This window comes from Mytilus edulis, chromosome 5 (assembly GCF_963676685.1).
Source record: "Mytilus edulis chromosome 5, xbMytEdul2.2, whole genome shotgun sequence".
Lineage (NCBI taxonomy): Eukaryota > Metazoa > Mollusca > Bivalvia > Mytilida > Mytilidae > Mytilus > Mytilus edulis.
Window position 1 is genome coordinate 52848928 of NC_092348.1, and position 25349 is coordinate 52874276.

General features: G+C 31.0%; 1 protein-coding gene across 2 annotated transcripts in view; it reads right to left on the bottom strand.

The window, feature by feature from the left end:
- Window positions 1-25349, bottom strand: part of LOC139523920 (zinc finger homeobox protein 4-like) — a 190154-nt gene that overhangs the window by 150551 nt on the left and 14254 nt on the right. The window contains exons 2-4 of one of the 2 annotated variants that reach the window (XM_071318318.1): window positions 24349-24389; window positions 17724-17783; window positions 16227-16322 (exon numbers count right to left, since the gene is read on the bottom strand). The gene's annotated coding sequence lies outside the window, so the exon portion shown is untranslated. The remainder of the gene's footprint in view (window positions 1-16226; window positions 16323-17723; window positions 17784-24348; window positions 24390-25349) is intronic. The other variant, XM_071318317.1, reaches the window with a different exon arrangement.

Consider the following 25349-nt stretch of genomic DNA (forward strand, 5'->3'; position numbering starts at 1 on the left):
GGGTAAACTCATCAATCCTTGAATATTGTTTTTATTGGTTTAACTATTGATTTTGTTATCAGTAAATTAAAACTATTGAAACAAGCTACATACACTACTGGAAATGTTGGATTAAACTGTTAGGTCATGATGGCTGATGGATAATGTGGCATATATTTGTATTCTAATTGAAATCCATAACTACTGAGAATACTTATTAGTCTTGGTTACTTTCTTAAAGTCTAGATATGAATCAAGCTGTGTGCATTCAGTGAAAAAATATGAATAAAATATAAAAGTTGTCTCAACATAATTTTAAGGAAGGATAGGACATAATATAGCTACTGGAAAAGTGTTTAGAATTGAACAAGTTTTATCATAATTCCAGCATTTGTGTCCCTATCTGTGCAAGTATATTTCCAGATTCGAGGCGTAAGTAGGATACCACCCTTAAGTCACAAAGTCAAATTCAAAAATTGCCTCTAGTCACTAGGTCACTTTAGAGCAAATTTGAAAGCAAAGGCATAATAACAAATTAAAGGATTACACCTTAAAATCATTCAATACACTTTATATAGTTGACCTATTGCTTATAGTTTCTAAGAAACAGACATAACCAATGAACCATGAAAAAGAGGTCAAGGTCAGATGAACCATGCCAGGCAGATATGGACAGCTTACAATCCTTCACTACAACAAATGTAGTTGACCTAAAATTGCTTCTAGTTTAAGAAAAACAGACCAAAATGCAAGAACTTAACACTGTGCAATGAAGTGTGAAAATGAGATCAAGATAAAATAAAACCTGTGAGACTGACAGGTACATCATAAAATATTTCCATACACCAAATATAGTTGAACTATTGCATATTTATATAGTATTATAAAAGGACAAAAATTCAAAAACTAAACTTTGAATACTGAACCATGAAAATGAGGTCAAGGTCAGATGACAACTGCAAGTTGGACATGTACACCTCACTTAACTTTAACCACTGTACCATGGAAATGAGGTCACGGTCAGATGACACCTGCTAGTTGGACATATACAACTTACAATCCTTCCATACACCAAATTATACTAGAACTATTGCTTATAGTATCTGAGATATGGACTTGACCACCAAAACTTAACTTGCATATTCACTGATCAATGAAATGAGGTAGAGTTTTGAGCCTGTTATAAAGTGGGTGTTGTTTGATTCTGTATATCATATTTGTTTTTAATCATTACTATGTACATAAATTAGACCCTGTTCACACTAGCATTTTTTTTTATCGATCTAATTTGAATCGATCTAAATAAAACCAGTTAGCGTTCACATTATCTTTAATCATATCGATCTCTATCGGTCTAATATGAACCACTGCGTTCACACTACAATTAAAAAACGCAATCGATCTAACCTTTTTGCCCGTAAAACTGTAAACACTGTGTATAAATAGAACTGATTTATCAAATTCATGTGCTGATACACTGATACACACACTTGGAAAAAAATGGATAAAGTTATTGTTTCTCTTGAATCACAATTTAAAATTTTGATACTGGTGTTATTGCAGTTTTCTTTAATTTTGAAAAAAATAACTGTAGCAACAAAGTTACAACACGACGCCGGAAATACTGCGGTTCCTGCAAAGAAAAAAAATCAACATAAGAAAAGAAGACACCGATTTCGCAAATCTATGTTATGGCGAAGACAACGTGTTTACAGTTTGTTTTAAAGGTCTTTTAACAGAGAAATATGGGTTAAACAACGAACCTCTGAGAAAGTTTTGCCGCTACACATGCGCATACATTATTTTCGATTCAATAGTACTAGTTTAATCCGATCTCTGCGTTCACATCTAAAGTAAGATCGGTTTACTTTAGATCGATTCAAACAAACTACCTCTTTTGGTGTTTTAGTTTAGACCGATTGAAGATCGATTCAATGCGTTCACATTAGCCCTTAAATCGATCTAAAGTGAACCGGTCTAGTTTAAATCGATAAAAATGTCCTAGTGTGAACAGGGTCTTAGACTGTTCTTTTTTCTCATTTCAATTGTTTTACATTTGTCATTTCAGTGCTTCTAATATGTGATTATGTGGTACAGGTTTTACTCATTGTTGAAGGACATGGTGACCTATAGTTGTTAATTTCTGTGTTATTTGGTCTCTTCTGTCAGATGTCTCATTGGTAATCATACCACAACATGATTTCCATATCATTTCGATTAGGCAATGATACAAAATCTTTTCATATAGATTTATAATGAATGCAAATATTCTTGTTGTTCATTTCATTAATTTATTACACAAGCAGGAACTTGGCCATTTAAATTATGGTCTATTTTTTTGTATACACCAAACATGTCAATATTAAATTGGAATGAATGATGTCTTCTTATGTATTCATGTAGACTGTGTAATTAGTCAAGATACATTAAACATTGCAATGAAAAGAAATATTTAACACCTCAAAACTCACAAATTATAGTTGTAAAAGATAAACTTGTGTAATTAGTCACCAAAACAATCAATGCCCTTAACAAACAAAATTGCACCAGAAGAGTCAAAGAAAACCATTTGAATAAATTATCAAGGGACTTATTCAAAAACTGCAAGCACAAACTAATACCAGTTTCCACCTTTCACAATTCACAAACTTGTATAATTATTATTTCATAATGGACAAAAAAGTCTTTAATTACTACTACTTGACAGATTTCTTGTTAATTATTTACTTGAAGAGATAACTACCTGTTACAATCCTGTAAACAACGTTAATTACTAATGTACAAAATTCACTTTGTTGTTGAAAATTATTGGTGTGTTGTGCAAATAATTCCATTCAATTGGATCACTTTATTTAAAGAAAATAAAAAAATGTGTATGATTTGCTCCATTATTGATTAAAAGCAGACAGTTTTTAAATGATTCCTTGAAGCAATTTGAAATTTAAAATTATTTTCAAGATGGCCATCATAACATTTCATGGGAGATAACTCTAACTATAAACCTTTTTTCTTGAACAAGGGTAAACAAAAATTCAATAGATAATGCAAAATAAAAAGCAATAAAATTAAATATGTAGCTTTTGTATACTTTACACATAGTATAAAACTAGTATTAAACAAGATGACAGTATTTGATAATCAGGACAAATCAATCAAAGAACCCAGCCTGTTTATGGGAAATTATGATATGAAGACAGAGTTTAATTTTGCTGACCTCAGGGTCAGACAATTATCATTTATCTGTAAATGAATCCCCCTGTTTGTGCTTTACAGTAAGACATTCCTCAAAGACTGTAATTAAGAAGTAAGATAATTTTTGTAGTTCTTATCTATCTCAGCTTCTGGTGAAATATTTTCACATTAATCAGAATTTGTAAGAAAACACATGCTACCACCTAGTTATATGTCAAAATTTAGGGCACTTACAAATTTATTGGCACATTTGTGTCACAGTCGGGTGGTGATGAGATTTTCATAAGTTTTGTTTAAACATTCCATGGGGGGCTGACCTAACAAAACATCTCATCTATAACCTTATCTTTTAAATGGGAATTTACAATAAAGTACATCTGTCTCAGTTTTCTATCAAATTAATTTGTAAAAGTAATCTGCAATGCCCTTAGATCACATAAATCTATAAAATAATGTAAAATGCAGGATTGAAAATATCTTAATTTTTATCGTTTATTTATTTGCAGTATTTATCATAGTTTAAGACATATTTACTTCAGTTTATATTGGATTTTATTTGTGTCTGATTTCTCTAGTTTTCTTGTTTTCATGTGTCATTTGGGAATTCAAGGATAACTGCTTTAAGTTATTAGTCTAGATATATTTTTTACTAATGACTGTTTAATTTAAGCAATGTCTGAACAAGAAACTTCTACTGTGATTTTGAAACCATGATATATTTTCCACTTGGACCTTTGTTTATGATGGTTTTACTTTGCCCTCTTCATATAAAAATTATTTCTTCATTATTTTGATTATTCAATATTCAACTATACATTTTTACATTAATATCGGACTGGTGCTTATTTTAACCTTTGACATTGATTTGATTTAACTCCAATGAGAAATAAAGGAGAGATAGCCCATACAATAATAAATTACATTTCTTTTTACATTTCCAAAAATATTTCATTGGTGCAAATTTTTAAAATTATGCCAGATATTGCTGATATGAGCCATTACACTGCAACAAATAAATGTTCTTGTAAGAGAGCCATCCTACAATGCAGATTTTTCCATAACGTTTACTTTCATAAATCCTAAAAAAAAATCCAATGACGTTGGTTTTCAACCCATCTGATACATCTACCACTTGAATGGTGGAATTTAACCTAATTTACCAAAAAATATAACAATGAAGATGTGGTATGATTGCCAATGAGACAAAATGACACAGAAATTAACAACTGTAGGTCACCATATGACCTTCAACAATGAGCAAAGGCCGTACTGAAAAGTCAGCTATAAAAGGCCCCGAAATGAAAAAATAAAACAATTCAAGTGAGAAAAGTACAATTAAGAATGCAATAGCAAAGATAGGTAGATACATCACTCCTAATTGATCCAGTATGTGTAAGCTCTACAGTCTAACCCTAATTTCTAGTGATATGTGCTTTTTCCTTGATATATCAATGTAATGTTTTGTAGAGGTTTTTATCTCCAACTGAACTTTAACTGTACTTTTAGTGAACTTCCAAATATTCAACATGTACATATCATTAATGTCTTAGTGGTTCACAAGAGACATTCATCAGGAATAACTGATATCTATTTAAGTTTTGTTGACTTGTTTGTCCTTTTGTCTTTTTCCTATGGCCATGGTGTTGTCCTTTTTTCTATAACTTAAGGTTTTGGATTGTTCCTTGGTATATGTTCTGTACTTTTCTAATGATATAATAAATAAAAAGGAGAACAAACAATACATGTACAGGAGATAAATTCCAATGATATATATATATATATATTCCTAAATTTTCAGCACTATCAAGAAACTAAGGCATGCTATTGAAAGTTACAATGTATGTGGTTTTCTAAAAAATATAAAAATAAATATTGACATTTAAATGAAAAATTCAATTAATTAAGTAAGCATCACTGTACATACCTTGTCCAACAGCATAGGAACTTGAGACAGGGTCAGAAGCTTGTATTACCATAAAATGCTAAAACCCATTAATTCTGCGTTAATTTTATAAAAAAAAAGTAGTGTTATGTAAAATGGAAGAGAAAAGTTTTCGTCAACAGCTTGTCCAATGCCTTAATTACATTTACCTTTCATTACCTACAATCATTGTGTTAGAGGAATTACATTTTTCTCAATAATCTTAATTCACAAAAAGACAACATCTGGTAGAAAAAGAACAATCCCTCGGCATAGAAGAAAAATTAATTCCAATAGCTCACTGCGTTTTTGTAATAACTTAATCATTTTTTTGTCCTGAATTGAAAAAAAAATCAGAGAGAAATTAATTTGACAGCTGGTTATATTATACAACAGAAAGAAAAGAAAGTAGTTACAAGTTTTAATTCATCAGTTGACTAAATGTGTTAATACTGTTTGATAAATAGTATTAGCGACATGTCACATGCATTTTTAAAAAGATCAATCAATAGGTTCCATAAATGAAAAAAAATTATTTTAAATTCTTATACATCACTGCCATTTGTATATCAAAATTTTCTTTCATCATTTGAAAACAATGTGTTATATGAATATAATATTGAACATTATTTAAATCTGTATCATACATTGGGCCCTTTATAGCTTGTTGTTCGGTGTGAGCCAAGGCTCCTTGTTGAAGGCCGTACATTGACCTATAATGGTTTACTTTTTTAAATTGTTATATTATGGATGGAGAGTTGTCTCATTGGCACTCACACCACTTCTTCCTATATCTATTCTTTTGCAATTATGAAAATACAGATTCTGTGTCAGTATATTATCAAACAAAATATTTCCACTACAATGTTCCACTAAGAGTGATAAATAAAAAAATAATAATAGATCTTAAATCTAAATGTCCCAATGTCCTCAAAGAATGTTAAAAAAAAAAAAGAAAAAAGAAAAGAAAAACTAAGCTCAAAATTGAAAAATACTGGAAGGACTTCATGGCCCCCTTGGAAACAATGAAGAATGTATATTTTTTTCTTAAATTTTAAAAAAATAAAGAAGAATTTATACATTAAAGAAGATTTGTTAATACTAAACTTTATGTTCAAATCATTTCAAGTGGACATGATATGATGATAATACATGTATTTTCTTTTTATTGAATCTAGCCTGCTAATATAGATATTATGGACACAAACTGACCAAAAAATTGAAATAGCACATATTGACATATCCTATACAATCAAAACTCAATGGCTTCAATTTTTGTATCTTAGAGTTTTCATGAAGCTCAATACAGACAGTATATATACATACTCCCGCCAAAAATAAACAACGCAAATTTTAGTTTGCTGACAGCCTGTCATGCCCGATGGACACCATGCATATTGTTTTATAAATATACACAAATGTTATTACCTGGTATTATTATTATTGTAATGCACACATAATACAAAATCATACAATTCCTATGTTCATATTATACTAAATGCAACAAAAGCAACTTTGACTGAATACAACCCTTAATAGACAGTCAGGTCCACCCAGGAAAAACTGGAGATAAAAAAACAATATAATTGAATCTCTAGAAACTTATGTCATTGGATGCCAAGTGCGCAATCCCGTCTGCAGGGTCAGGTGCTCTTACCTACACCTTAAACGCCTCATTTGTTCGCACCTGTCATAAGTCAGGAACCCGATGTTCAGTGGTTGTTGTTTGTTGATGTGATTCATAAGTGTTTCTTGTTTCTTGTTTTTTATAAAGATTGGTTTTCCCGTTTTAATAGATTAACGCTAGTCATTTTTTGGGCCCTTTATAGCTTGCATTTCAATGTGAGCCAAGGCTCAATGTTGAAGACAATACTTTGACCTATAAGGGTTAAAATGCAATCATAAAGAATATCAAAGTATCCACATCAAAAATACAAGTTGAGTTACTTGTGGATGGATAGGTCGAAACTGACCCTATGCTTTAATTATTACCAGAAAGTACACCAATTGATCATTGCATTAGTGACCCTATCATATATTCATACGACCTGTAACCATAGCCAATATTTCCCCGCTATACTTAAATGAAACACTGGAAAATACAATACTTTATCACAAACAAACTTATTTTTCTTCATTATATATTAATCAATTTGTTAATATACACAATACACTGCATATAAGTTCATTACTGACAGAAACCATCAGAACAACATCATTCCACAGAATATAATAAACTGTAATTAAACAAACTGTTTTTCTCCCTACACCTACAGGCAGGTTAAGAAATTTTCAGCAGACAAACCCATCAATCTCATTAGCATTTTAATTAACATAGCACCTGGTAAGTACTTCATTTAAGTACCTTAATAGCGGTCAGACTTGGCAACAAAACTTTATATTTCATTAATCAGCTTATATTATACTTCTAAATACTGAACATTCAGAAATTATTGAAGAAAGTTTATCATTACCATTTTCAAAGAATGGACAAAACTAAAAGATTAATTTCTGCGAATTCAGAAAAAGCTGCATATAGAAATTATTTATCTGAAATTTTAATGCAATTTTTATGTAACAATTTTTTTCATTGGATAAAAGTTACCGTCAAATCCACAGTTGACCAGGTGTAACTAAGGAGGGACGCCCCATTTTGAATTGATGGATCAACAAATGTTCTATTACTACAATATTATCGAATTTGCTGTTTTAATGTAATTTTATCCGAATTTGAATCATAGAGGTAACGTATTAACCTCCAGTTTGTAAGTTTTCATTTGTATGACATCCCGTTTAGCCATGACGTCTTTGCGCATAAATTATTCATGAATTTTCGCAGAATTTGTTTGTATGTCAAATTTATTCATTTTTTCAAGCTTTAGCATATCATTTCTTTTTGAAATGCATAAGAATCTGAATAACAGTACTGTAGTTGAAAAGGTGCCACCGTCACTTTTGATTTGACGGTCTCAAATATCTATTTTACTGTCTCTGCTACACGTGGCCAGTAAAACTGCATTTACATCCGTCAAATCAACAATTGATGGTGCAACTATTCAACTACAGTACTGTTATTCCTTAATTAGAATGAGAGTTCTTATTATTGTGACACTCACCAAGTCCCATCATTCCCATTTATAACAAGAGTGCACACACTGAAATGTCTCACCTTCTTTATTAATCATTGATATTATGTTGATGGTCATTAATATAAAGCTTTACTGCAACTATCACATAAACTTAACATGATTAAAAAAAATGAGGTCAAAGTCATATAAACCACACAAGAAAGGCATGTACAACTTACAATCATTCAATACACTAAATATAGTTGACCTATTGCTTATAGTTTATGAAAAACAGATCAAAACACAAAAACTTATAACTGAGCAATGAACTGTGAAAATGAGGTCAAGGTCAAATAAAACATGCAAGACTGACATGAACATCATAAAATATTTCCATACACCAAATATAGTTGACTTATTGCATGTAGTATTAGAAAAAAAGACCAAAACACAAAAACTTAACTATAACCACTGAACCATGAAAATGAGGTCAAGGTCAGTGACACCTACCAGTTGGACATGTATACCTTACAATCCTTCTACACACTGAATATACTAGACCTATTGCTTATAGTATCAGAGATATGGACTTGACCACCAAAACTTAACCTTGTTCACTGATCCATGAAATGAGGTCGAGGTCAAGTGAAAACTGTCTGAAGGGCATGAGGACCTTGCAAGGTTAGCACATACCAAATATAGTTATCCTATAACTCTTAATAAGAGAGAAATTTACATAACAAACAAGAATGTGTCCACAGTACACGGATGCCCCACTCGCACTATCATTTTCTATGTTTAGTGGACCGTGAAATTGGAATAAATTCTCTAATTTGGCATTAAAATTAGAAAGATCATATCATAGGGCTTACATGTATACTAAGTTTCAAGTTGATTGGACTTCAACTTCATCAAAAAGTACCTTGACCAAAAACTTTAACCTGAAGCGGGACAGACGGACGAACGAACGGACAGTCGGACGGACGCACAGACCAGAAAACATAATGCCCCTCTAATATCGTAGGTGGGGCATAAAAATCTTAACTTTTTTTCAAGAAGTCACTGAACCATGAAAATGAGGTCAAGGACAATGAACATGTGACAGACTGAAACTTCTTTTAAAACTTGTTCAACAAGAATGCACTCGCACTATCATTTTCTATGTTCAGTGGACCGTGAAATTCGAGTCAAAACTCTAATTTGGCATTAAAATTAGAAAGATCATATCATAGGGAAAATGGGTACTAAGTTTAAAGTTGATTGGAATTCAATTTCATCAAAAACTACCTTGACCAAAAACTTTAACTTGAAATGGGACAGACGGACAAATGGACAGACAAACAAACGCAGAGACCAGAAAACATAATGCCTATAAATGGGGAACAAAAAACTTGTTTATGTTTTAATATTTTGTTATAACCCAGCTAACATTAGTATGTATCTTCTAAAATATGTGAAATTAGCTGTTTGTTTTCTATAAATTAATAAGTGAAAACAGCATGTCTAATGGTTTTATGTAACTTTTGTTATGTAAACAAAACATGTTTTCACTATCTACTTCTGTAGAATACACATTTCATAGGAAAACAATTTAGCTATTGGAGGGAATCTTGATAATTAGGCTGATCTTCTTTGAAGGACAAATATTTCATGTTGGAGATCCATACAAATGGTAGTTGTGGTAGTAGGGGGATCACAGGTTTGGTGGAGGTTGTTCACAAGTATATTTCCTTAATTTCCATCTTACAAGAAAATTCAAACAAATTTGTAATATTTGGTTGAGTAAAACTAAAGTTAAAGAACGGAAATTAACATTCAGCATTTTTTTTCAATCTATAAAAGGGTATAACTCTAGAATAGTAAAATAGAGGGCACCAAAAATTTAAACTTGATCTGCGTTTTGTGGTAATAAGCATTGTGTATAAGTGTCATAGCATTTGCATGAGACAAACTAAAGTTAAAGAATGGAAACGAAATTCAGAAATTTTTCCAATTATAACGGGGCATAACTCTACAAAAAATTGATCTGTGTTTTGAGGTAATAGCATTGTGTATTAATTTCATAACCTTTGGTTATGGCAAACTACAGTTAGAGAATTGAAACAAATTATGGGATGTACAGAAGGACGGACGTACAGATAGACAGAGGTAAAACCTCATGCCTCCTCCGCTACAGCCTGATTCCACAAATTTTTGTTCGGATCCTTTAAGAAATTACTATTTCTGTGACTGAATCCTACATTAATTTGTAAGATCCTCTACAATAGATAATTCAGATGATCTGTAAAAATCCATCTTCACGCCTTATATATCATGTTTTGGCATACCCAGATGAGCGGTAGTCCCAATCTAAAGAGGCTATGGTCAATAATAACCACAATACCCATTTAGATGTTTATGTGATACTTCCATTTTCTCAATATTTCTGACTCACAAATTTCTGTAATTTTTCAGTAAAATATAAAATAAATGCTACATCTTGCACAAACCAATCCATTCTTTGCCCAAAAAATACAGCTTTATGTAGTACATATAATTGTTAATAAAGAAAACAATCCTGAATGAATGTTCACTTTGCATACATCTGTATCTTTATTATTTCTCTTAGCATTTAAAAATAATATTAATACTACAATCAGGACTAATTGAAAAATAATCCTTTAAGACATGCAAACTTTAAAGCTAGAAAAACATTTTATCTGATAACTTAAAGGTTATTACCAAAAAATCAAAAAAAATCCAGCTTTTTCTAATTAGCTTCAAATTGAAGTCAACTGGAACTATGGATTATCACAGGTAATTCCACCTCTATTGCAAAACAAAACATTTCTATAATGACAATTTCACATTAAAGGCATTGACAATCTCTTGTGATGAGAGCTTGACTGCCACCTTTTTTTAACCGTTTAAGAGGTTGACTGAATAGAAAAACTGATAGCGTGTGAGCTATTGATCCTGGGATTGATAATATTCTATTAGCAGTTGTAACATTGGTAGTTCGAGTGACAGGGTATTGTCATTGGCATATCATCTCAGTCTTGGTTGACTGACCCCTTTTGTGACATAGCTGATCCAATGTCTGTCAGGTCTCCACTGTGACATTGAGGTCATGTGATAAGACAGCTTATCTATGCATTGACTGAACATTAGTTCTGCTTTGTTAAGTAGTGGTCTTCTAGGTAATTTTAACCTGTATTTAAAATGTTTATTCAATATTTTTCACCTTTTTTTTTAATTAAAAAGAACAATGTAATAGCAGTAAAAGTGACTTTGTATCCAAGTTGAGAACAATTACTCTTTTAATATAAAATAATCAAATTATATTTTAATGGGAAAAGGGAGACAATCAGTGAAACTTTGATGAAAAATAGGGGGGGGGGTGTTAACTTTTTATTTAGATAGGCATATTTATTCTCACAGATTAAATTCTGACTATCCTGAACTGGAAAATCAGCATTACTTTAATAAGGTTCTGTTTCCTATTTGCATCTGTTTTGCATTAAATAATGTTGTTAATTGCATGCTGGTCATTTCTGTGTTTTTGACCAGTTGGCACCCTTAGTGAACAGATCAATATAGAAACCTCATAGTTGGAAAACTGTACTTCTTTTGTATTTTTCTGAATAATTTAGATTGACTTCAGAATATTTATTCCTGACAGAATTCTTCATGCTTTTGAGACTCCTGTTTTCACTGTTTGCACAGAAACCCTTATGTAATCATTTATTTAAGCTTTGTTAATTTAATATTAACCAAAAGTTGGGATATTACTTGTCACACATTTAGTTACATGCATAGCCTTGCTTGTAAAATTTTGACTTAATCTACATCATAGAAATTATATAATTCAAAGTTCAAATAAAGAGGATGTAAGCAATTATAAGCAATCGTAAGGTCTTCAACAATGAGAAAAAAAACTCATACTGTAAAGCTCAGGCATCAAAAGGCCCTGACATGATAAATATGAAACAGTTCAATTGAGAAAACCAACATGTAATGGCCTATTCTTTCCATTTTTTTCTAAATTTTCTCAGCCACCCCCATCCCAAAAACCTCAATTTCTGTAGTGGTCATCTCTGCCTTCAATTCTTTTTATGCAACTGGTAAATTTCCTTTGTTTTTCAACAACTGTTTTATCCTTATTTAGATCTTTCAAGTTGAACAATTTCAACAATAATTATATAAAAAAAAAAAAAATCTATATCTGAAATCAACAAACAAATCATTCAAAGACTACAAAGAAAAACATTTCTACTTTAAAAGTAAGATAGATTAACCAGGAAGAATTGAACAACTTATCTATCGAATCAATATTAACAATGTAAAGTTAAAATATTAATCAATAGATTTATAAAAATGTCTGCTATGTCTGCACTGTCAATTAAAACAAACATATTTATGAAAATAATTCTCTGGGATATAAATTGTTTTCTTAAATACAATGCAACAGTATATACTGTAAAAGTAGAAATTTTCGTGGAGGATTTAATTTTGTTTATTTCATGGAAAGAATATATCCACGAAATTGAAACCCACATGAAAATTTAATCTTCATATAATATAATTTCCATTTATTGGAAACCACAAAATTAAATCCCCATGAAATCTTATATAAAAAAAAACCACGAAATTGAACCCCACCAAAATTAGTGTTTCAGTATATATATATGCATTTTGATCAATTTTGCTGAAGGGACAATATCCTTGCATTAGTAAGCAGGCCAAACACTGGCTTATTCCAAAAGGGAAAGTCGTTTTCAAGGATTGCATTCTGCCAACTCTCACAGTATAAACCAGGTGCTCCGCAGGGCGCAGCTTTATACGACCCAAGTGGTTGAACCCTGAACAGTTGGGGCAAATTTGGTCACAATATTCAAGCTTGATTCTGTCTGAATTTGGATTGTGATCAAATTTTTGACATAATATAGGTTTTTGTCACAAAATTCATGTGGTCAAAGATCTAACAAATCTATTGCACAATACTGTGCAACTGAAGATTTCTTCTTGAAACATTTCAAAATTCAAAATTTGAAAAATTTTGAAAAAAAGGAAGCCCTTCAAAAAATGGTAAACAAAAAATCCCCCCCCCCCAACTTTTTGAAACCCCCTTGGAGCAATAACCCTTAAACTCAATCCCATGCTTTCCATTGCAGGATTGAACCTTGAAGTACAATTTCAGAGAGATCCATACACTTAAACACAAGTTATTGTCATGATTGTTTGGGAACTAGAAACATGCTTCTTTTTGGCCCTTTTTTGGCCCCTAATTCCAACATATTTTGGGCAATTAATCCAAAACTTAATCCCAGCCTCCCCTTTGTTATATGGTACATTGTGGTACAATTTCAGAGAGATCCATACAATTACACATAAGTTATTGTCTTGAAACTAGAAAAATGCGTGTTTTGACCCCTTTTTGGCCCTTAATTCCTAAACTTTGGCCCCATAACCCCTAAAATGAATCCAAACCTTCTACTTGTGGTTTTAAACATTGCAGTATGATTTTCAGAGCAATTGAAATACTTCTACACAAGTTATTATCCTGAAACTAGAAAAATGCTTGTTTTAATTCCTAATCGGTTGGGACCATCATCCCCAAAATCAATCCCAACCTTCCTTTTGTGATATTGAACCTTCTGAAAAAATTTCATGAGGATCTATTCACTTAAACTAAAGTTATTATCCGGAAACTAATGTGTCTTCGGACGACGACGCAGACGACGACATCATACCATTATATGATCCCAAAACATTTTTGGGGTCGTATTAAAATAAATGGGAACACATAAACATATACTGCTTATAATGAGCCATAAATAAACATTCTGTGTGTGTGCTTGTCCCAAGTTAGAAAAACAAATTTATTAATAGTGGATTAGGAAACAATTTATTGCGACTTATATTAATCCGACAGACTATCATCTTTTCTCAAGACCATATTTGCAAATAGGGTCAATGGAGAGCTGAAAATTGTCCCAAGTTAGGAGCTTGTTATGTTGTTGTTTATTGCTGTATATCCTATTTGCTTTTTGTTTAGTTTTGTACAATAATCAGGTATGTTAGTTTTCTTGTTTGAATTGTTTTATATTTGTCATATTAGGAACTTTCATAGCTTTCAATTTTTTTGCGGTATGTTTTTTTTTTTTCATATTTGGTGATGTATAATGGTAATTTCATCATACCATATCTGTTTATTTTAGTAATGAAAGGTCCTGAGGTTATGGCATAATACCACAACAAAATTTCTACTGCTTATTGTTTTTAGTAATCTCATTTAAAACTAGATGCTAGAAAGAGAATTATGGACACTCTTCCAATATTGTTGACTAGTATAGAATTCATGACAAAAATCTCATTTTTTTAAAAATCATATTGCTGAATATTTTTTGATCATTACAGTTTCTAATAATCTTCTGTAGTTTTTGACAAAAACACAAAAAAAGGGTAAAGTCTCTTGTGGAGTGTTGTCTCATTGGCAATCATATTTCTTATTTCTATATTTATTGAAGGGTTTGTTACAGATGCTGTGTGGATGCAGTGGAATGTGTCCCAGTGCCTGTAGTGTATATGCCCTTATATTCTACAGTTTGGGCTTTTTACTTGTGAGAGAGCTGTTTACATATTCCATTATATCAATTTTCTATTTCTTTTTCTGGCAAAAATGGGTCTATGTGCATATTAACCTCATAGAATTCATAACAAAATTCTCTGTTTTAGTGATGGTGTCTTGTTTGTAGATCTCAATTTACAGAACACTCTTGCTGTTTACAATTATCTCTATCTAAAATTAAATTGGCCTAGTAGTTTCAGAGGAAGAGATTTTTTGTAAAAATTTACGAAAATTTACGAAAATTTGTGTATAATTGACTTTAAAGGGCAATAACTCCAGAAGGGGTCAATTGACAATTTTGATCATGCTCTGAATTATTTGTAGAGCTTACTTTGCAGAACAATTTTGTTGTTGATAGTTTATCTCTATCTATTATAATATTACCAAACACTGCAAATTTTCCTTAACATAACCAATTCAGGGGCAGCAACCCAACAATGCTTTAGTGTCAGATAGACTAAGGATGACTAAGGCCAAGTTTGATTAATTTTGCCTAGTAGTTTCAGGGGAGAAGATTTTTGTACAGATTACAAAAATTGTGATAAAGTGAAAAAAAATAACTCTTGAAAATAGATTTGATGGTTTTTAGATGGCTATGGTATTTCTTTTAAGATCATAACATTCTGGGTTTGCAATGATAGCATAGACAGTGTTCAAAATTGTTCATGGAAATCCAGCAGACTTGTGAAGTTATTTTACATATACATGTATTTCAAATAACCTTTGTAAATAAATTATTTTTTCTATTTTCTGAAAACTGTAGATTCTAGGCTAATTTTCAATATTTATTCTGTAGAAATGGTTTGTTCACAAAATGTTCTACTAAATTATCATTAATATTTTGTAACTGCATCCTAAATTAATATGCAAGATTATCTATTATAGATTATTCAGCTGATCTGTAATATTCCATCTTCATGCCTTCTATATCATGTAAGGAAAGGTAACACCCAGCCACTGACAGCTTGATGTTTGTCGAGCCGAGGTGGTCGAGTGGTCTAGCGCGCCAGGCATAGTGCAAGGTGATTTGGTTTCACGATATCTCACATGAAATCGACTTCCTGTCAGGGAAAAACATTGTTGGGCTGTTATTTATACGAATTAAATATATAAATATATGCAGAAATTTAGCTCTCTGATTTAGAAAATCAAGATATATATTTGTATATATAGATGACAGTATACTTAAACTGCAAACCACATTCAACTTCAACATGTTCAAAGTATGTAACATTTGCATGACATTATATCAAGATTGCAATTTAGCAGAAATGAAGAAAAATAATCATTTCACAAAGGATTAAACTTCATTTTAACTGTCTATATGTGGTTTAAATACATTTTTGTTGATAATAGATTACCAATAAATGATATATCTATCTAATAACTTCCGCTTTACGTTCAATAAAGTCTAAGCGATCACGAAAAACGTGATATAATTATATTTACTATTTACCTTAATACAATGTCCTTATACATCCATAAAAGGTCAGAAACTAATGACACCTCAGCTTTTGGTCAGTGTCTTCTTAGCTTCTTATTTTAATAAAAGCTATCAATAAAGATACACAATGTTAATGAGATGTAGTTGAGACATGCTCCCCTGTTTAATATTTAATCAAATAGGTCATCCCATTGCCAAGATAAAACATCTTATAAAATTGTTTGATGATTAAGTAACACATGTGGCCACGATAACCATTCTTCTATTGTTTCCTTTGCCAACATCTTAATAACCAGAAAATTAATTAAGAAAAAATATCAAATTAGACCAGGTAATAAAAAATAATATGAACTTTAAGTTTTAATTTAACATCTATGTAGGACCACACCTTTAATGGTTTTTCTTTAAAAAAAAATATCAGTTACAGACTAAAATATGTTATTTCTAATTCATATCAAAAAGTGAAAAAGCAATTAAGAAATTTTGTTTGGGCAGGAGAATGGTAGAACTATATTATGATAAAAATCTTAGTTAGAAATAGACTGATAGAAAACACTTAGCTATGTAATTCAGTTTAAGATTTTTGAGATAATTTCTTTAATTCATTTATTAATGCATCTGTTGGTGGAGATAAATTAAGTACCTGAAGGAAATAAGTACTTTCTACTGAGCAGTTTATAGGGAGTCCTTGATATAATTTGAATCTCTTATATATATATATATATATTGATTTAAAGAAAGACAAGGATTATAGTTCAAAGTGTCTACATTGTTTATTTTCATTGTTTTATATATGTAAACTGTATATTATGTATCATGTTTTAAGCCATTGGCCCATATGGGTGTAAAGTGCTTTCAATAAAGAATTAAACAATACAGACAAACTTTAAAAGTCAGACAAAGAAATGAACTCTAGGTATGTAATAAAACACAGGACATTTTTTTACTTTAATGAAGTCTTACAACAATATATATGAAGGACAACAATTTTGGAGCATATATTGTTTATCAATATATTAATTATTTAAGATGACATTGGTTAACAACAATGAGACAGCAACACAACACAATAATTTGTTTTTATCAAAGTATCTGAAACATATATTGAACAAGAATGTGTCCCCAGTACACTATCATTTTCTATGTTCAGTGGATCCTGAAAATGGGAGAAAATTTCTACTTTGGCTTTAAAATTAGAAAGATCATATCATAGGAAACATGTGTACTAAGTTGCAAGTTGATTGGAAATCATCTTCATCAAAAACCACTTCGTCCAAAAACTTTAACCTGAAGCGGGACAGACGGATGAATAAATGGACGCACAGACCAGAAAACATAATGCCCATAAATAGAGCATAAAAAGGAAAACACTAAGCTTCAGACATTTAATAGAAGCATAAATCATCTCCCATATTAGATTTTTTTTTAACTAAATTTTTTTTTAAGGTCTGATTTGAATTATGAGACAATGAAAAAACAACCACTAGAGGCCAATATACAAGCACTAACCTGTCATAATCCATCAGGTACAGTATACTAATAAGTTTGACAGTCTTTCATTTTTACTTTCTGAAAAAAGATTTGAATATTCATTTACTCATGTACAAAGAATTAAAGAATCAGAATTGTCTCAAATGTGATAACGGTGAGAAAATTTGAGGAAAACTATGTTAAAATGTCCACTTGATTCCTTACCAATTGAATCATTAGAGATGAATTTGTGACATCATCAACAAAGGTGACCTTGGTATAATAAACCTGATTTTTTGGCATAATTTGGCAAAATTAAACAGCAGCACTATCCCTTTCCAACAATACGTTGCTGAAATTTTCCTTATATATACCAAACTTTTTAACAAAAATTTGTATGGGCAAGGAAGATTGGCGCCATGTCTCCTAATTAAAAAACATTGATCTTGAAAAAAATGGGGTTACATTAACCCCCCCCCCCCCACACACACACACACACTTTATCTACCACTGGATAAAGATGACAAATTGATAGCAGAATTGGTCATTATCATTGCTGAAGGCTGTATGGTTGCCTTTAGGAAAGGTTGAACTTATGTAAATATCAACAATGCAATTTCCCATACATGCCATAAGAACTCCCAATACGGATTAAACTGAGCCACTTTTACTATGAAGTTTTGTAAAATTTACATCCTAAAATGGAAAGTTAATTATTCATGCACTGCAATTTTAATCAATGATCAATCTATAGGGCTAGCTATGCACCATATTTTCATTACATGTATTAAAAAGCCGAGAATTTCTGAGAGTTTCAACTTACTGTAAAATGTTTTTATTATTGCAATCTGGGGCCCCGATAAAATTATGTGAAATTGCATGAATGATCATGGTGCATCATAAAAACTAAAACTCCAAAGACTATCATGTTAGTTACTTGTTACTTGTACTCTTAAAGTTGTGATATCTAATTCAAATGGAGTTTTTGAGTTAATATATATTCTAATTCTATTGCATTGATCGCATGTTTATTAATTTCAGTAGGTTACAACATTTAACATTAACTGACATTTTTTATAATAATGGTTATTTAAGAATTAATTCATGAAAGCCATAGATTTGTTGGAAATGTATAATAGATGGCACTCAACTTTATATTAGATATTTGTCCTATTAGAATAAACAAGAGTGCACACACTGAAATGACTCTCCTGCTTAACTGACTAATGATTTTATATTTTAACTCTTAAAGGTAAAGGTTTTACCTCAAATATCATATAAACATTTTCAAAGATCCATGACAATGAGGTCAAGGTCAGATAAATCTTGTCACACAGACATCTAAACCTTACACCTATTCCATATACCAAAAATAGTTGACCTATTGCTTATTGTAATTGTAAAACAGACCAAAACACAAAGCCTAAACATTGACCAATGAAGCATGAGGTGAAGGTCAGATGATACCTGCAAAGATCAATGACAATGAGGTCAAGGTCAGATAAATCTTGTCACACAGACATCTAAACCTTACATCTATTCCATATATCAAATTGAAATATTGTTGACCTATTGCCTATTGTTATTGTAAAACAGACCAAAACACAAAACCAAAACATTGACCAATGAAGCAAGAGGTGAAGGTCAGATGATACCTGCAAAGATCCATGACAATGAGGTCAAGGTCAGAAAAATCTTGTCACACAGACATCTACAGCTTACAATTAATCCATACACCATATAAAGCTGATTTATTGCTATTTGTTTTTTTTATTTGAAAAACAGACCAAAACACATAAGCTTGAAAAACAGACCAATACTCATAAACTGAATTTAAATTTTTTTTTTTAAAAGTGATTTTTATTTTTAGAAAATATAGTATTTTAGAAAATATGGAATTATGAAATAATTGTAACAAATTTCAATTTAAGGCGATACCCAACAGTTTCACTAAAATAAGTTTGGCTCATTTAATTTTCATAAAATTTTGGCAAAGTATTTACTTTACCCCTTTGACAAAAATATAAATATTTCAAAAAATTTGAACCAGATCTGAAAAATTACACTGGTTAAATAGAAGTTTGACAAACACTCATTTGATCATTGAGAAGCTTAATATTCCTTTAACAACGCAACGTAATTAAAACGTTTAGCTGATTTTACAGAGTTATCTCCCTGTAGTGTTAGGTTCCACCTCAATTTCTCAAAATACTTTGTGAACATTTGTCACTTGTTACACATTGCTCTGAGCAACATTTTGGTCTTTTGTCATTTGTCATTAATAAGTATGAGCAATACTATGTTAAAATTAGTTTCATAAATGTAATTAAATTTTATCTCTGTAATTATTCAAATTCACATTATTCATAAAAAAATATTATTAATACTCGAATTATATCAATGTCTGTCAATTTATGAGTAGTAGTTAAGAGCATTCACCTTAAAATATCAGTTGACCAGTTATTCTTATTCTTCAGTTAGATAGTCTCTAATTCAGTATTATCCAGAAAAGAGTGTTTCCAAAACAAGCCAGGCTCAGCTACTTAGGAGGAATGCTAACTCAAAAGACTCAACTCAACACAACTACAATCGTTAAACCAGACAACATTAATAGATCTGTTATTATATAAAAAATAATTGTTGTTTGTTTTATAGTTATGCCTGCCATTGCTTAAGTCTTCAAAATACTGACCCCCTGTCCCTTGGGTTTTGCATGTTGGATAGTCACCCTTAAACTCAATGTGCATTATCTCTTGGTGACATATTATATGCATTTGACAGTTATTCCATACACCAACTTTATTTGACCTACTGCTTATAGATGACAGAACAAAACATAAAACCTATCATTGTTCAATGAACCATGAACCATGAAATTGAGGAAAAGTCAGATATAGCATAACAGACTGAAAAACGCCCCCAGGTCCCCCCTGGATCTGCCTATGACTTCTAATGCTTCAGTCATTGGCAGAGTAAACAAATTTGGGTAAACAAATTTCAAAGTCCCTTTTTTTTGTTAAAGGACTCAAACTTCAACCACCTAACAAATGACATAAATATAAAATAGGGTAGACTGAAAACTTGCAATATTGCCTGATGTGAGTAAACAAACAAAAACCACAGAGAACAACAGCTTTCTATTACTTTATAGTATAAAGTTTATACCAATACAAGAAGGTAAAACTATTCAGTATAAACAAATGTAATATGAATTTATTATATATTGACAGAGGTCAATATTCTTTATCCAGTAATGAAGGTCAATAATCTAGATTTAAAACAATGGGTCATTTGCATAGCCTTATCTTGTTATCTTTTCTAGCAATTATCCTTTAACCATTATTTCATAATTTCCCCTGATGAACAAATAAAAAATAAAATAAAAGCAGATAAGTCATTTGGGGGCTGAGTAATTATTAGCTGGCCGCCATCATTGTAGAATACAGTAAAGAAAATTAAGACATCATCTGATGAGAATTGATCCAACATTGCTATAATATAATTATTATCTTGATAGAACCGAGCATAAATTGTGTTTTGTAAAGTATAACCACAATGCTATTCCAACAGACAGTGAAATAATTAACGATCGTCAAGTGTAACACCACAATTCCTCATAAGTGCTAAAAACAATTTTATAATGTTGACTAGCCAAATTTTTACAATTTTTTTCCCTTAATTGTATTTCTAAAGATGTACTTAAAAGTTGAGAAAAACTAAATTTGAATTACAAAACATAATGCTAGAAAATCTTGAAACAAGCACATGAAGATTTAATTTCCGTTCTAGATTAAATAAAAGTGAAATTCTTGTGGAAACCGATAAAATTACCAGTGTAAATAAGTTTAATGGAAAAGAAATTTGTGATCACTACATTTGTCTTGTGTCAATCATCAAAATGTCAGTTCAAGTGTTTTTCTTTTTCTTTCATCATGACTTAGAAAATAGAAAATGAATTTTAAACATTTAAGATGAAAATAGCAATTTTTCTTATTAATTAAAATAATCTAACCTTCATCAAGAAAAGTGTAAATGCAGACTCAAATAACTCTGATTTTCTTTTTTCAATATGGTTGAAATAAAAATGCACTATCTATAAATTATTTTATCAAAATTAAGGTAACAATCATTTTTTTTTTAACATAGATGAAAGGGAAAATGCATCACCTGTTGGATAAGCATAATCTAATAATTAAAAAAAAACTACACAAAGTGAATATCCCCACATGACAATTTTAACAAAGTCAATGGACTTTCTTTAAAATATTATTGTTTGGCAGATACAAACCATGTCCCTGCAGTTGCAAAGTGTTATTTTACAATACAATACACAAGTTGAGTATGCATAAAAGCACATAGGTCAATGGGTCACTATAGAATTTGATTATGCACCTCTTATATAAATGCAAGTTTATACAAAAAATGACAAAGTTCATCTATCTCCCAAAATAGCAAATATATATCAAAATCAAAACCCTGACAACATGCACACCTTCAATATATATTTAAACAGCCAGCAATTGAAAATTTCCCCTGGCAATCAAACTGTAGGAGGAGTTATCTGGAATAATTATATACTCATAATGGGAGGGAATGGACCAAAGGATAGATTGACAGGGGTAAAATAATAAGCCCCTGTAAATTTAGTTGGAGGGCATAAAAATGAAACCAGTGAAGATGGTATGTTATTTGGTGGATTGATTATAAAAATAAGAAAATGTGATATACAATTGCCATTGAGACAAATCTCTACAAGAGACCAAATGACATTGAAGTTAACAACTATAGTCACCATAAGGCCTTCAACAATGAGCAAAACCCATATTGCATAGTCATTTATAAAAAACTCTGAAATGACAAATGTAAAACAATTCAAACAAAAAAATTAATGGCTTGATTTATGTAAAATAAAAAAAATTGTAAGGGTTTCGCCTACTTTTTCTGTTAATCGCACACAAAAATGAGGAAAAAAATCAATAAAAATATACATAATAGAAGCTTATGTCCAAGTTTGGTAAAAATCCAGGATAGTTTATGATTCTTATAATGTTTTAAAAACTTTAACTGCAGACTGTACACTGTGGTATGTAATGTTAAATGGAAAAAAAAGTAAGTCCATTTATAAGTAAAATACGAAAAATGGAATTATTTTACAAAATTTACTTCTGGATACTATCTTATGATCAGAAACAATGCTTCTGTCCAAGTTTGGTACAATTCAAGGATAGTTTAAGAAAGTTAATTTTTAAAACTTTAACCACACAGAGTGAATGTAGTGTTTCCTGGCAGAATAAGTAAAATACGGAAAAAATGGAATTTTATTTTTACAAAATTTACTTCTGGATATTCATAAACAAGCTTCTGTCCAAGTTTGGTAGAAATCCAGGATAGTTTAAGAAAGTTTTTAAAATTTCAAAAACTTTAACCAGAGTCAATATTTGTGGATGCTGCCGCAGCCGACAACACCAATGACGACATAATGTAGGATCACTATGTCTCGTTTTTTGACTAAAGTCGAAGGCTCGACGAAAAATGAACAAAATACAACCAGATGCTCCACATAGTGCAGCTTTATACGACCGCAGAGTGCAGCTTTATACCTCAGAGGTTAAACCGTGAAAAGTTGGGGCAAGTATGGACAGAAAATTTAAGCTTGATACAGCTCTGAATTTGGATTGTGATTAAATAGTTGACACAACATAGGTTTCTGACACAGAATGAATGTGGTCTAAGAACTTAAACTTAAAAACTTAAAAATTTTAAATTGGACATTTACCTAGGATTATGGTCCAATATCCAAAATCTAAATACATGGTTAGATTCAGCATATCATAGAACTCCAAGAATTAAATTTTTGATGAAATCAAATAAAGTTCAGTTTTTGTTAAAATCAAACTAAGTTTAATTTTGGACCCTTTGGACCTTAATGTAAAACAATTTGAAAACAGGACCAAAAATAAAGAATCAAAATACACGGTTAGATTTGGCATATCAAATCATTTTTTGATGAAATCGTACAAAGTTTAATTTTTTACCCTTTTGGCCCCTAATTCCTAAACTGTTGGGACCAATACTCCCAAAATCAATCCCAACCTTCATTTTTTTTTACATCCCTGTTGTCTAAAGGAGAAGTTTCGGTAAGGTCCTGAAATGGCCCCCTTTTTTGGCATAAAGTCCGAATGAGGATTTATTGACCAATATCACAATAAATTATAGCTGATAAAGTTACAAGCTAGGAAAACCAGCCATTTTGTTGAAAATTAACGTTCCTACGTTTTATTATGACATCACAATTTGTATACATATTGATTTTAATGGGTTAATTTCCATAGATTATTGGACAGGAAACAGAGTGCATACATCGACAACAAAGATCTTTTTAAATAATGTTTGTGAAGGCATTTCACGTCTTAATTGAATATTTAGTTTGTCGACGTCTGCGCTCTATGTTTCCTGGTCCTTTTGGTTGAAATCCTGCTGATTTTGTCAATTTCACTAAAATTTCTTATCTTGACCTTTTTGGGATGTAAAAATCAACGTGTTAGAATTAAACTTTGACAAAAAATAGTTTGATTTAAGTTTCTCACATGTCTTTAAAGTCAGCTTAAAACATTTTTTTTCTTGTAACAATGAACTTTATAATTGGGGCAAAATTAGGCCTTACCGAACTTACTCCTTAAGTGTACTGCTTCTTTGGCTGCCAGTCTGAAAAAACAAATGCATATTTGGGTAAATCAGAAATTTCCCCTCACAGGGTTTTCTAAAGACCCTCTTCATGTTTTATCTGTATTTTTATATTATGTTTCCTTTTAAAAAATTATTGTTTTGGGTTTTTCAATTTGCAGTAAGCAAAAATATTAGATATACCTACACCTGGTGCAGTTCTAATGTTGCTCAGTCTTTAGTATTCTATGTTGTGTTTTGTTTACTGTTGTTTGTCTTATGGTCTTTTTATCTATTTACCATGGTGTTGTCATTGTATTTTGACTTTGAAATTGAATGTCCCTTTGGTATCTTTAACCTCTTTCTTACACACTGACACCCAGAGATAAATAGCACAATATGTCTCTTACTAACATTGACTAAAACTATTATACATCATGTTTGTACAAAAAAGAAGCAAAAGATACCAGAGGGACATTCAAACACATAAGTTGAAAATAAACTGACAAACAGACAAACAAACAATAGTACACAAAACACAACATAAAAGGACTGAGCAACACTAACTCCACCAAAACCAGGGTATAATCTCAGGTGTTCTGACACTCAGGATAAGCAGATCCTGCTCCACACGTGGAACCCATCCTCTTGTTCATGTTAGTACAAACTGAGTAATACTTCTAATTCAGTAGGTCACATTTGGGAAAAGGGGATGGCATAAATGTATAAATGTCTTCATCCCATACATTTTTGTAAAGTGACGACATGGTGGCCTTTCTAAAACTTATTAATGAAACTATAATTACAACAAATGGAAGTGTTTAACAACCTTGACTGGCTATACAGCCCTTGCAGGGTCGGTAAAAATTATAATTAAAAGTACTGACCTAACATTTATACTACACAGGAGCCAATGATTTGGCATTAACATATTAAAATAACAACATAAAAGTACATTGCATGAACCACATATAATAAATTATATCATATAGACTGCAATTT